A 14,532-nucleotide genomic window follows, 5' to 3' on the forward strand; every position below is an offset into this window, starting at 1 on the left:
AAAATAATGTAAAATAACTCCTCCCTGCCCCATCCCCGAATAATAATAATCTGAGCCAAATCAGAGCAAACTGTTAAAGGCCAGAACTAAACTTCTGCTAATTTTGGTCATCTGAAGCATCTTATTAAAAAAAACAGCGGGCTCTATAGTACATATAAAGATGTTAAGTCCTTATGGTGTTAAACCACAGCTTTCCTCCCACCACCTTCTCTAAATTTAAGATCATTTTCTCTCAGTCTATAGTTCAACACAATTAATACTATTTCATTTAGAACTCAGAATAAGAAAGAGAATGCTACAACCACCAAATAGTGCTTCATAACGAACCAGACTTCTAACTCAATGAATCCAAACCTAAAGTACAAGCCAGTAGATATGCACTTATATCCATAGAAATATTAAGTGATCGTCTCAACAGTAGTTTGCAAAGCAATCTTAGGCAGAGATGCAGAGTTCCCAAAGTTGAAAGAAGACAAAATTAAGCCTACATTAGATATTTCTGCTTCCATTTTGGAGCAAGATGTAATGACTTATTACACTTTACATATTCTCAGATAAATCTGTCTTCTATCAGCATTTATTTCCAAAGGTTATGAACACATTGTTTGTTATTTATTGAATACCCACCTTGACTAACATCCATCCTTCCCAACTGCTCTTAAACATTAAGACCATTTTCCCTTCTGAGAAAATATGTCTAAGTTTACCTTTTTTAATAAAGCAAACTAACCCTTGCACTACAGCATTTCTGAAGTTTCTATTTCCTCATCAACATCTATTTTTAGCTATACACAAGTATTAATCATTACAACTGTCATACAAAATCTATACCTTCCCTAAATGAGCTCAAGAGCTGATACTAAAAAACAGCACCTAGCAAATCACACTGCATATAGTAGAATCATACTGATAAAGATTAATGGCAATCACAAGAGCTGAGAAGACATCCTGAGATAAATAACAATTTCATCCACATTTCCACTCCTCTTCTATACCAAGGGCCTCTGGATGGCATTTGTCTTCAATGACATATTCAACTCAAGTCCGTAGATGATGACAATGCAAACGTTCAGAAAGAATCCATTCAAAGTTTTCATGATATCTCCCAATCTGTCACCATTCTAAACAAAAACAAAGCAAAATAAAATCCGTGTTTTACAATGGTAAAGCCACCCATCATTATGGAAAAAATAACCTTCAGACTTCTGGAATTCCATGTTTCTGATCAGTTTAACATTTATTCAAACATTTACTGCAGGAGTACTGATTATAATGTATTATACCATGCACTAAGACTCCGACAGTGAACAAGCTGAACAGCATCATTGCCCTCAGGTAGCTTACATCATTTTAATGGCACTACTTGAAAAATAAAGTAATAAAATATTCTACTTTCAAATACTTCTACGAAGAATTTGGCATTTCTTCTTGTTACTACTCTTTTTCCCTTTATCAGGTAATTGCCACTGCATAGACATATATAACAATAAATCCCCTGAATGAAAATGAGATAACTGTAATGATTGTTATACTCCTTTATAAAGGTAATCTGAAGAAAACTTTAGAGTAATCCAGAAAGATAACTTCTGACTCTGTAAAAGGGGAACTGTTAGGGTTAGTCTAACTTGTCAGTTAAAGTACTATCATGAGGAAGAAAAAAGGCAGAAAGAATAAGAATGTAACTCCTTTTCTGCATATCTAGAAATTTTTTTCCCATATGTGGGATACCAGAAAACAAGAGCAGCAGCAACATAAAACATAAATAAATACTAAAAGGAAAAATGAAGACCTGGAATTACAAATCTACCAAGCACTTCAAAGTTCCAAAATAATGCTATTATTGGACAAGTTTCATCTTATTTCACTAGCAATCAATTTAGACAACCAAAGCTTATGATTCTATCATAATGTCCTACCATTCCAAATTAGGTCTTAGTCTCTATCTAACAACGACGATGCTTTAATGTTTCTTGTATTTAATGCCTCCCACTTACCTAAAAACAGTGAATACAATGTATCTATCTTACAGAAAACAGGAGGTAATTAGACTAGATTAAAAATTTCAACATCAATTTTCTCAGGACTATGACTTCTTCCCCAAATCTCTATCTTTCCATTTTTTTCGTGTAGCCTGTGTTTTCTACTTCCTCTGGTATACACATTCTCATCTGTTTCAATGATGTCAAATTCCTATCCATCCTTCATGGTTTAAGTCATCTTCCATCTCTTTTTTAGAATATTTCCCAACCTAAAAATCAACAAGCTGATTCTAAAATTTATGTGGAAGGACCTAGAAGAGCCAAAACACTTTTGAGAAAGAAATATAAACTTGGATGTGCCCACTATCTGATGTCAAGCCTTACTAGAAAGCAATGATAATCCAGACAGTTTGGTACTAATGAAAAGACAGACACATATAGTTGAAAAAAATATAACTGAGAAACTAGAAATAGACCCACGTATATACAGTCAATAGACTTTCCATGAAGGTACAAAGGTAATTCAATAGAGAAAGGATAGATTTTTCAACAAATGGTGCTGGAACAACTGGACATCCATATGCAAAAATAAAGAAATAAGCATCAATCCACACCTTGCAACATACACAAAATTAACTTGCAAGGATCATAAGTTTATATGCAAAAGCAAAACCTATAAAACTTATAAAAGAAAACATAAGAGAAAAATCTTTGTGACTGTGGATTAGGCAAATATTTCTTCAATAAAACACAAAAGCATGATCCATAAAAGAAAAATACTGATAAACTAGATTTCTTGAAAATTTAAAACATCTACTCTTGAAACGTGAATGAAAAGACATGCCCAGAGATTGAGAATAAATACATGCAAAACACTTATATGAAAAAGCACTCTGGAATATACAAAGAATTCTCAAAACAAAATCATAACAAAGTCTAATTTTTAAAAAGTGGCAAAAGATTTTTAACAGATACTTCACCAAAGATACACAGATAGAAAATAAGCACATGAAAAGATGGTCAACATTAGGCATTAGGGAAATGCAACTTAAAATCACAATGAGATACCACTACACAGCTATTAGAATGATTACACTGAAAACTTACAATAGGACTGACAAGGAAAACACACGCGCACGCGCACACACACACCCCATATCCTTGTGTGTACGCTTACAAATATATACATATTTGTACATAAATACACACACACTCACAACCTCATATTTTACCAATGGGAAAGTACAATGGTACTGTCACTTCAGAAAACAGTTTTGTAATTCCTCATAAAATTAAACATACACTTATAGAACCCAGCAATCCCATTCCTAGGTATTTACCTAAGCAAAATTAAAACTTATGTTCATACAAAAGCCCATACATAACTGTTTTCAGCAAGTTTATTTATAGTCACCCCAAACTGGAAACAATACAAATATCCTTCAACTGATGAATAAACTGTGGAATAGCCATACACTGAAATACTACTCAGCAATAAAAATGATTGAATTACTGACACACACAACATGGATGAATGTCAAATGCATTATGCTAAATTAAAGACGCCATACTTAAAATGCTATATACAGTAAACTTCAACATAATAAAGGCCACGTATGACAAGCTCACAACAGACACCCATACTCAAAGGTGAAAACCTGAAAGCTTTTCCACTGAGATCAGGAACAAGGCAAGGATGCCCACTCTTGCCACTTTCATTCAACATGGTACTGGAAGTCCTAGCCAGAGCAATTAGGTAAGAAAATGAAATAAAAAGGGATCCAAATCAGAAAGGAAGTAAAACTGTTTGCAGATGACATATTATATGTAGAAAACCCAAAAGACATTAGAATAAATGAATTCAGTAAAGTTACTGGATACGAAATCAATACATAAAAATCTGTTGTGTTTCTATACACTAATAACAAGCTATCAGGGAAATCAGGGAAACAATCCCATTAACATTTGCATCAAAAACAATAAAATACTTAGAAATTTAACCATGATAAAAGACCTGTACCCTGCAAACTGTAAGACACTGATGAAAGAAAATAAAGACACAAAAAGACAGAAAGACATCCCATCCTCATGGACTAGAAGAATTCAATGCAATCCCTATCAAAATTCCAATGCCATTTTTCACAGAAATAGAACAAATAATCCTAAAATGTACATGGAACCACAAAAGATCAGAAGAGCCAAAGAAATCTGGAGAAAGAACAAAGCTGGAGGCATCTCTGTGAAATCACTTCCTGATTTCACAGTATATTACAAAGCTACAGTAGTCAATATAGCATGTTTTGGGCATAAAAACAGACACATAGATTAACGGAACCAAGTAGAAGGCCCCAACATAAACCCAAAAATGTATGATCAGTTAATTTATAACAAAGGAGCCAAGAATATACAATGAGAAAGGACAGTCTCTTCAATAAACAGTGTTGAGAAAACTGAACAGCCACATGCAAAAAAAGCAAATGGACCCCTATCTTACACAATTAACAAAAACCAACTCAAAATTAATTAAAGATTTGAATGTAGACCTGAAACCATAAAACTAGAAGAAAACATAGGGGGTCAGCTCCTTGACATTGGTCTCAGTAATGATTTTTTGGATTTGACACAAAAGTAAAGACTACAAAAGCAAAAATAAACATATTGGACTATATCAAACTAAAACACTTCTGCTCGGTAAAGGAAACCATCAACAAAATGAAAAGGCAACCTACAGAATGGGAGAAAATATTTGCAAATCATGTATCTAATTAGGGGTTAATATCCAAAATAAAAAAGAACTCACACAACTCAATAGCAAAAAAAAAAAATCCATAATGGGCAAAGCATCTGAACAGACATTTTCCCAAAGAGATATATAGATGGCCAACAGATACATTAAAAGGGGCTCAACATCACTAACCATCAGGGAAATGCAAATCAAACTAACAATGGGATATCAACTCACACCTGTTAAAACAGCCATTATCAAAACGATAAGAGATAAATGGTGAGGATGTGGAGAAAAGGGAACCCTTGTGTACTGTCAGTAGGAGTGTAAATTGGTGCAGCCACTATGGAAAACAGTAAGGAGGTTCCTCAAAAAATTAAAAACGTAACTACCATACGATCTAGCAACTCCACTTCTGGGTATTTATCCAAAAAAAAACCAAAATCACTACCTAGAAAAGATATCTGCACCCATGTTCACTACAGCATTATTTACAATAGCCAAGACACAGCAACAACTTATGTACCCATCAATAGATAAATGAATAAAGAATATGTGATACACACACACACAAAACACACAATGAAATATTATTCAGCCATAAAAAAATAAGGAAATCCTATCATTTGCAAATGGACCTTGAAGACATTATGCTAAGTCAGTCAGACAGAGAAAGACAAATACTGTATGCTCTCACCTGCATGTGGAATCCAAAATAAAGAAAAATAGTCATAGATACGGAGAACAGATTGGTGGCTGCCAGAAGTGGGGGTGGGGGCGTAGGCAAAATGGGTGGAGTCAAAAGTTAGAAACTCCCAGTTACAAAACAAGTAAGTCCTGAGGATGTAATGTATAACATAGTAACTACAGTTAACAATACTGTATATTTGAAAGTTGCTAAGAGAAATCTTAAAAGTTCTCATCACACACACAAAAAAATGTAACTGCATGGTGATGGATGTTAACTACACCTTTCTCAGTGCAATCATGTCACAATATACACATATAACAAATCGTTAACGTTGTACACCTAAAACTAATACAATGCTATGTGTCAATTATGTCATTTTTTTATAAAAAGCTATGTAGCATACAAATCCATTTATATGACATTCCACAATAATCAAAACTATGGGAACAGAAAACTGGTTAAGTGGTTGCCAGGGGTTAGGGGTGGAGGGAGGGATAGACTATAATAAGCATAAGGGAATTTTTTTTTGTGATGATGTGAACTACATATACTGGTTAATCTATAATTACTCACAATATCATCATCAGAAAGACTCTTAGGAAACAAAATAATTTAATCATTCATGTCTCTTGGTAAAGCAAAACAACTTGAGGAAAATTGCTTTCCCATCTGAAACACCACTTAAGTGAATAAAAAAGGAAAATAAACAGAATATGATTCCATATCTCTAGCTTTACCACAAGGCATTTATAAATGTTAGCCTAAAAAGAGCATAAATTGACTTTAGCAAATCAAATCACAAAAGTTAAATCCATAGCATTTTGCAAGCTCTTAGTAACAATGCCAAAGAGTTGTAATAAGCCAACTTTATCATTGAGTAATAAATGCTAACAGAGTTTATATGACCCAGGCCATCTGAAGAGAAGATCCCTCCCCCAGTACTCACCCACCCAATCCTCACACACACACACACACACACACACACACACACACACACATGCGTGTGCTTGCAGGACAAGGGGATTACAAGCAGTTCAGGGTTGCTAAAAATATCACTGGAGGCATGGAGAGATGGTGCTGTATAGGTGGACAGAGAAAAGATCATGGAAAGTTCAAAAATCTGTTTATGCTTTCCTACAGAACATTTTCCTAACATGAAAAACTGCCAGCCATAGAGACTCTAATAATAAACATGATACTATAATCCTGGTTGCCTCCTTCATTCATTTCCTTTTACTTTCTTGCTCAACAGCATTTCTTCTAGTCACACTTCCAAGAGGTCCTATATCCTCTACTGATTCAGCTGTCACATTCTTAAATTACAAATTTATTAAAAAATAAAAATGAATAATAAAAATGCATAAATCATCTGAAAAAATTATAAATGCATTTAAAACCCTGTACTTATATGAAATATAAAATATTCTTATCACTTCCCATCATAAAAGCAAGACTATATAGCACGGTATTTGACTGTTATCACATTTAACCCAAGTTTTTCAGCATGCACAATTATAATGACTAGTGTAGTAAATAGATCCAGTTAGCCTAAGACCCAATTCTAAAATATGTACTCATACTCTTCTTTGAAATTGAGAGAATACACTTAGAGCAGACTAGCTCTAAATTCAGGATTCTTTAGAGTCAGCAACTAGCCTATATTCTAGTTCTAAAATACTGTAAATCCTTTCTTTCAGGTTTTGAAAACAAATGTAAGGTAGAAATCCAGATTTAGATTATTCCATCTAAAATCATGATTTTACGCCACAGAAGAAATGAAACAAAACCTCAAGCTTATGTCCCCAAGGTTTAATTTAAAATTCCCACTTAGTGACAGTTGGCTGTAATTTTAGAAAGTTTCATTTATTAGGCTATCCCAGCAAATTTCTCTTCAGAAATTTCTGAATTAACACATATTTAATGAAAAACACTATTATTTAATGACTACATTAAAAATATCATAAAATTTCTAAACTAATATTTAATGAAAGACACCGTAATTTAATTTTTATACGTAGATACATCAAATACAGGACTAAAAAGAGCTACAGCAATCCAAGTCCATAAAACTGAACTAGACAAATAAATTGTTTCGGGGGAAAGTTTCTTCTACAGTTCAGTTTCCTCATGATTCTCTTTGAACAGGGAAAGTTATAATATACCAAATAATAAACTTCCTTGTTCTCAGGAATCAATTCCAAAGTGAATAAATGAAAAGGAACTCTCCCTTTGATGGTTAGGAAGTGATGCTAGTCATTCCAAAATGGTGACCAAAGATATGTATAATAGTAACTAAAAGATCATATATTCTATACAGTCTTAGTAAAATTAACTTTAATCAACATACATTGTTGTTTGTTATCTGTGCTTTTAGGAAGTAGCCTCCAATAAAACTAGTAGCTCTTTTACACTGATAACAGCCTAATATAAGTTTCCTTTAATAACTACCTTAAAATCCCATGATTTACTTTAAAAAACACACGGTATTCAAATAATGACAGTTTTTCAAAGATGCACAAAATATAAATACTACGGAAATTGGTTTAGCCAGAATTCTATTATTTGATCCTCTCTAATACCCAACATTTGTGCCAGTCTACAATTCTACAATAAATAATCCTCAAGAATAATATTTATAATCAGTATAGAGTGGATGTTTATTTTTTTGTAGCCCAACCTGAAAGATGGTAATCTATATTTAGCAAAAAGCACCTTTAAAAATCAGAACAGTCCATTCTCCAATTGTGAAAGGGCACTAACTCATATTTTTTTACTTTTTTGAAGATTTAAATCTGTGGGAAAGTATTCAAGATGTACTGCTAACTAAAAACAAAAACTGATTTAATATATAATAATCCCATCTTTGTAACAAAACAATGTGTATATGAAATCTGTACCAATGTGCATGAAAAAGTCTAAAAGAATAATAGGATTATGAGTAATTTTTATTTTTCTTATTTAGTTATATTCTCTAACTTTTCAATATTGACAATATATTGTTCTTGTAATATGACAATAGAACTTTTTTATTATTAATAAACTTTAATTTTAGGGCAATTTTAGGTTCACAGTAAAACTGAGCAGAAAGCACTGAGCTCCCGTTTACTTCCTGTTTCCACACAGCACAACCACCCCCACCAGTTATTATAATCAAAGAACCTACACTGACACGTTATCAACCGAAGTTCATAGCTTACAACAGGGTTCACTCTTGCTGTTTTACATTGTTACATTCTGGCTATTTGACATGTGTATGATGACAATTAACTACCCATGTAGCACGGTAGAGAATACTTTCACTGCCATAAAAATCCTCTGTGCCCTGCTTATTTATCCCTCCCTCTCCTCTAACCCCTGGCAACCAATGATCTTTTTACTGTCTCCACGGTGTTGCCTTTTCCAGAATGTCTATAGTTGGAACCATATAGTATGCAGCCTTTTCAGACTTGCTTCTTTCACTCATTAATATGCATCTAAGGTTCCTTCATATCTTTTCATGGCTTGATAGCTCAGCACTTTTTAGCACTGAATAATATTTCCATTGTCTGGATGTGCTACAGTTTATTTATCCACTCACCTACTGAAGGACATCTTGGTTGCTTTCGAGTTCTGGCGATCATGAATAAAGGCTACTATAAACATCCATGTACGAGTTTTTAGGTAGACGTAAGTTTTCAATTCATTTGGGTAAATACCAAAGAGCATGACTGCTGACTGGATCATATGATAAGAATATATTTAGTTTTATAAGAAACTACCAAATAGCCTTCCTTCCAAAACGGCTGTACCAATTTGCATTCCCAACAGCAATGAAGAGTTCCTGTTGCTCCAAATCCTCGCCAACATTTGGTGTTGTCAATGTTTTGGATTTTGGCCACTCTTACAGGTGGTGTAGCATTCACCATTATTTTACAAAGGGTTTTTTTAATTAAAAATTTCAAAGGCACCTGACATATATTTGAAGATATATGCAAAACTTTCACATTTTAAAAAATAATTTCTTTCATAATTCAGATAATAACCTAGCACATTATCAATGCTGATAAAGTTATATCCTACAGACATCTGCGAAAATATTAAGATAAATAACAAGCTCATACTGTAAAATACAAAGACTAATAAAACAAAAAACAAAATTCTGCCAAATAAGAGAGATAATTTAAGAATACCTAGATTCACATAATTAATGAGTCTTGTAAAGAGATCATTGCCCATTTAAACATCCATATTTTCTTTGATGAACAGCAGTAAATTCAAGCATTTTTATGCTTAATTGTTTAGTTATTATAAGCCTAACACTATAGAAGTATACCATGTCATATAATTTATCTAAGGTTTATTCATCTGTTGCACCAATACTTTCCTAAATTTTTTTCCATATTCTGGTTAAGGAAATTAACCTGTTTTGCTTAGTATTATTTAAACTATAAATATAGGATATTTTTAAAATCATTTGGTATTATGAAAAATATTCTGATAAGGCAAACCACAACTAAAAGAAACAACACTAGCTGGGGACTTCCCTGGTGGCGCAGTGGTTAAGACTCCACCTGCCAATGCAGGGGACACAGGTTTGAGCCCTGGTCCAGAAAGATCCCACATGTGCGGAGCAACTAAGCCCACTGCCACAACTACTGAGCCTGCGAGACACAACTACTGAGCCCGCGTGCCACAGCTACTGAAGCCTGCGTGCCTAGAGCCCGTGGCTCTGCAACAAGAGAAGCCACCACAATGAGAAGCCCACGACCCACAACAAAGAGTAGCCCCCGTTCGCCGCAACTAGAGGAAGTCCGCGCACAGCAACAGACCCAATGCAGCCAAAAACAAAATTAAAATAAATTTAAAAAAAACACAAGCTGTTTTTAATTTATAGATTCAAAACCACATTCTTCCCAGAAAATGTACATAAACACACACATATCTGAAGCATAAAGATCATATTCAAAAGCATGTTTAAAAACTTACTGCCAATAACACTTTTCACTGTATTTACTCTTAAGTTGTTCAGTAATTTTAATTCGAACAGAATACCTTGCATTATTATTTCTTTTTCTTTTTCTTTTTAAGATCCTGTTTAAAGGTCACTTATGAATGCCTAAGGACAATAGACTACCTCCAAGCAAAAGTTTCCTTTTTGGGGGTAGGATATACTTGTTTTCCCAGCCACCTCTGAACACAGCATAAGAAGTGGAATCATAAGACAGGTGACTTCCTATCTCTTTTTTTGAAAACAAAATGCAATAACATACAAAAAAGTTTAGACCTGGGTGCTGTTATCCATTGAAAAATTCCCTAGATGCCTAAATCCATTGCACCTTCATGGGCAAGAAAAGATTTTTTCAAGCCATCAGTTTGAGCAGTCACCAAAAAAAGAGAGATACCCTACTGACCAATCCCAGTAGCAGCAACTAATCAAGCAGCTACGCTAAAGTGAAAATATGAGAAAGATCTATTGAATAAAATTAGTGGCAATCTTGAAAAATAAATACTGATTAATAAAACCGTCATGGCTCTCTCCAAGAAATACTAAAACAAATCACAGTCTCATATCACAGCACACACCTGAAGTCCCCTCTAAAAAAGTAGTTCTCAACCAGGTGTGATTTTGCCCCTCGGGAGACATTTGGCGATGTATAGACTTATCTTTGGTTGTCACGACTTGGGGGGTATGCTGCTAATGAGTAGAGGTCATGGATACTGCTAAACATCCTACTCAGGACAGGCCCTCACACAAGAAATATCTGACTCAAAAGGTCAATAGTGCCAAGATTGAGAATCCTGCACAAAAACTGAGTCCAGAGTATAGTGTATGTTAAACAAGTGTTTAGAGAAATCAAGTACTACTGCAAAAAAATCTCATGATAGAAAGGAAAAAGTCGAAGGTTATGAGTTAAATTATGAGTTACATTTATTCCTAAATTCTTGGCTAAGGACATCCTAGCCAATTAAAGTTGTCTCCAGGTGCTAAGACAAGCAGATAGTTATTGCACCAAAGGCTGAGCATCTCAGCAATTTCCACGTAGAGACAAATATCAGGCTATAGCTACTACTCAATGAGCACCAACCATCTGAAAACATTATCCACAGTGTTTTACATATATTAATTCACTTAGTAATCACAAATACTCTAAGTTGTAGGTGCTTTAATTATTTCTATTTTGGAGAGGCAAGACAAACTTGCCTCTGGTTACATGGCTAGTGGGCAGCAGAGCTGGGATTTAACCCAGGCAGTCTGGTCCTACAGTCTCAGTCTTATCCAACACACCATTACTGCTTCATATGCTGGACCTGGGAAAGTCTGAGAACAGAGCAAGAGGGCAAAGAGAAACTTCACAATAACTAGAGTCTTCTCTTGAGTATTAAAGAGTAGCCATCAATTGCTGAGTGTTGGACAGGGAAGCTGAGAAAGACACAGCCAATATAACTAACTACAGGAATTGCTCCACTTCAGATGACAGATAAGCTCTCTTGGTGGGGAAGAGTGTGTGGTGTGAGGATGTGTATGTGGGGGGGGGTGTGTGCAATTTGTTATGAATTTCACTAAATTAAAATGTGCCACAAAATTAACAAATAATCAAAAAATATACAATACTCATTATTGTAAATTTCATGTAACCAATTGACTCACACAATGTTTCAGTTCATTTGTTACTGAATTCTTGTTTCTGTAACTAACATATGGTAGCAAATGACAAATGAATGCAGTTCCAACATGAATTATGGTTAACAATTTCATTTACATTAAAAAGATAAACAATAAATATCAGAACTTTACTTATTTGTCAATAACATAAAAAATTTCTTTGCTGATAATGGTTGTCTAATACTGCAAAAATATTTCCTTAATTTTTTTGTGCTACTCACAACAGACTCAGAACATTAAAGTTTAATCTGGATTAATAATATTTGCTCCATCATTTCCTAACAGTACACAATTAACAAATTGAGCTCTATTTGTAGCATTTGCTTATCTGTAAATCTCCCATATGAATAGCAAATTTCAAGTTATCAATAGGATACCCAGTAAACACAGCATTAGGTTGTATTTCAGAAGTAAATAATCTCAAGAGTATAGATACAATAGCAAAATAATTAGTAATTGATGAGTTTTGAGTATTATCTTTGTTTCTAATATGATTTAATTGTTACATAATTTAATTTTCAATAGGTTGTATTTAATAACTGGCTTGCAAAATACCTTAAAAATGAACAACTGGCCATCTCAAACAAGCACAAGCCAACTCCAGCACAGCACTGCAGCACACCACTGCCTTTCCCTCTCTTACAGATCCTCTGTTCCTTGGACTCAATTCTGCTTCACTGAAAAATCCAAATCAAATCCAAATCCAAATCCAAATTAGTTTTCCTGTACCTAGCAAAACTAATTTACTTCTCCCACTCCACCTCCAAAGAACTTCATTCATTAAATAATAAAACACAGGAACTGCTCTTTATTTATAAGAATGTATGCATCCTATTATATGAAAAGAACAAAAATAAATTTTAGCAATAGAAGGAAACAGAGATCATATGTAGTCCAGTACTTCTCAACCACAGTTAGTCTTTAAGGAAGAAACAATACAAATTCTACCCAAACTCTTCCACAAAGTTGAGATGAACATTACCCTAGTACCAAAACCAGACAGTACATGAAATGTTTTTAAAATTTTTAGCAAACTGAATCCAGTAATATATCAAAAGGATGATATATCATAGCAAGTGGTGATTATCCCAGAAATGCAAGGTTGTTTAACAGTAAAAAAAAAAAAAATCTATATAATCCACCTATATCCAGACTAGTATATACAACACACACACACACACACACACACAAAATCCTCAACAAAGGCACAAAATGCATTTTAAAAAATCTAACAACCATTCCTATTTGAAAAGAAAAAAACTCTCATTTCAAAAATAAAAAGAAACATACTCAGCCTGATAAATGGCATCTATGAAAAACATACTTAATAGTGAAACTCTGAATGCTTTCCTGCTAAGATCAGGAACAAGGCAATGTTTCACTTCTTTTCAACTTTGTACGGATGGTCCTAGCCCATGCAATCAGGCAAGAAAAAGACATAAAAGGCATTGTGACTAGAAGGAGGAGTAAAAACCCATCTTTATTCTCAGACAACACAATTGTTTATATGTAGACAATCTCACAGATTCTACAAAAAAAGCTACTAGACCTAATAAGTTTAGCAAGGTGGCAGGATATGATACAAATATATCCCCCCTCCAAAACTGCATTTTTAAAATACCATTTATAGTAGCACCAAAAATTATACAATACTTAGAGATTAATATGAAAAAAGAGATGTGCAAAACCTGTAAACTGAAAACAACAACACTGCTGAGAAAACTTAGAGCTAAAGTAAATGAAGATATACAGCATGTTCATAGAACATAAGACTCAACACTGTTGCGATGTTAATTCTCCTCATATTCACCTACAGATTTACTATAATCCCAATCAAATCCCAGCAGGTAGTTTTTATAAAAATTGACAAGCTTATGCTAAAATTTATATAGAAATCTTAAGGACCTGGAACAGCCAAAATAACTTAGAAAAGGAAAAATAAAATAGAAGACTTATACTATCTGATTTCAAGAGTTATTATAAAGGTACAGTAATCATGGTGACGCGGTATTAGCATAAAGATAAACAAATAGATGAAGAGAACTGAATAGAGAGTCCAGAAGTAAATTCACATATATATGGTCAATTAATTTAAAACACAAACGCCAAGGCAATTCAATAGGGAAAGGATAATATTTAACAAGTAGTGCTGGAGCAATTAGATTGCCATACTCAAACTAATGAATCTCAAACTTTACTTCACACCATATACAAGAATTAACTCAAATTCGCTAACAAGTATTAATTTACATGTATTATTAATTCACTTAGTAATCACAACTACTCCAAGTTGTAGGTGTTTTCATTATCTCTATTTTAGATAGGCACAGAGAACTATAAACATAAAAGCTATGGGCTTCCCTGGTGGCGCAGTGGTTGAGAGTCTGCCTGCCGATGCAGGGGACATGGGTTCGTGCCCTGGTCTGGGAAGATCCCACATGCCGCAGAGCGGCTAGGCCTGTGAGCCATGGCCACTGACCCTGCGCGTCCAGAG

General features: G+C 34.0%; 1 protein-coding gene across 5 annotated transcripts in view; it reads right to left on the minus strand.

Annotated features, from left to right (window-relative positions):
• Positions 1 to 14,532, minus strand: part of CNOT6L (CCR4-NOT transcription complex subunit 6 like) — a 120,286-nt gene that overhangs the window by 76,188 nt on the left and 29,566 nt on the right. The window contains exon 1 of one of the 5 annotated variants that reach the window (XM_082837600.1): positions 908 to 1,159. The exons of the other annotated variants lie outside the window; for them this stretch is intronic. The gene's annotated coding sequence lies outside the window, so the exon portion shown is untranslated. Of the gene's footprint in view, positions 1 to 907; positions 1,160 to 14,532 lie in introns of those variants that run through there. 5 annotated transcript variants of the gene reach the window in all.

Source organism: Leucopleurus acutus (genome assembly GCF_964270905.1).
Source record: "Leucopleurus acutus genome assembly, chromosome: 4".
Taxonomy (NCBI): domain Eukaryota; kingdom Metazoa; phylum Chordata; class Mammalia; order Artiodactyla; family Delphinidae; genus Leucopleurus; species Leucopleurus acutus.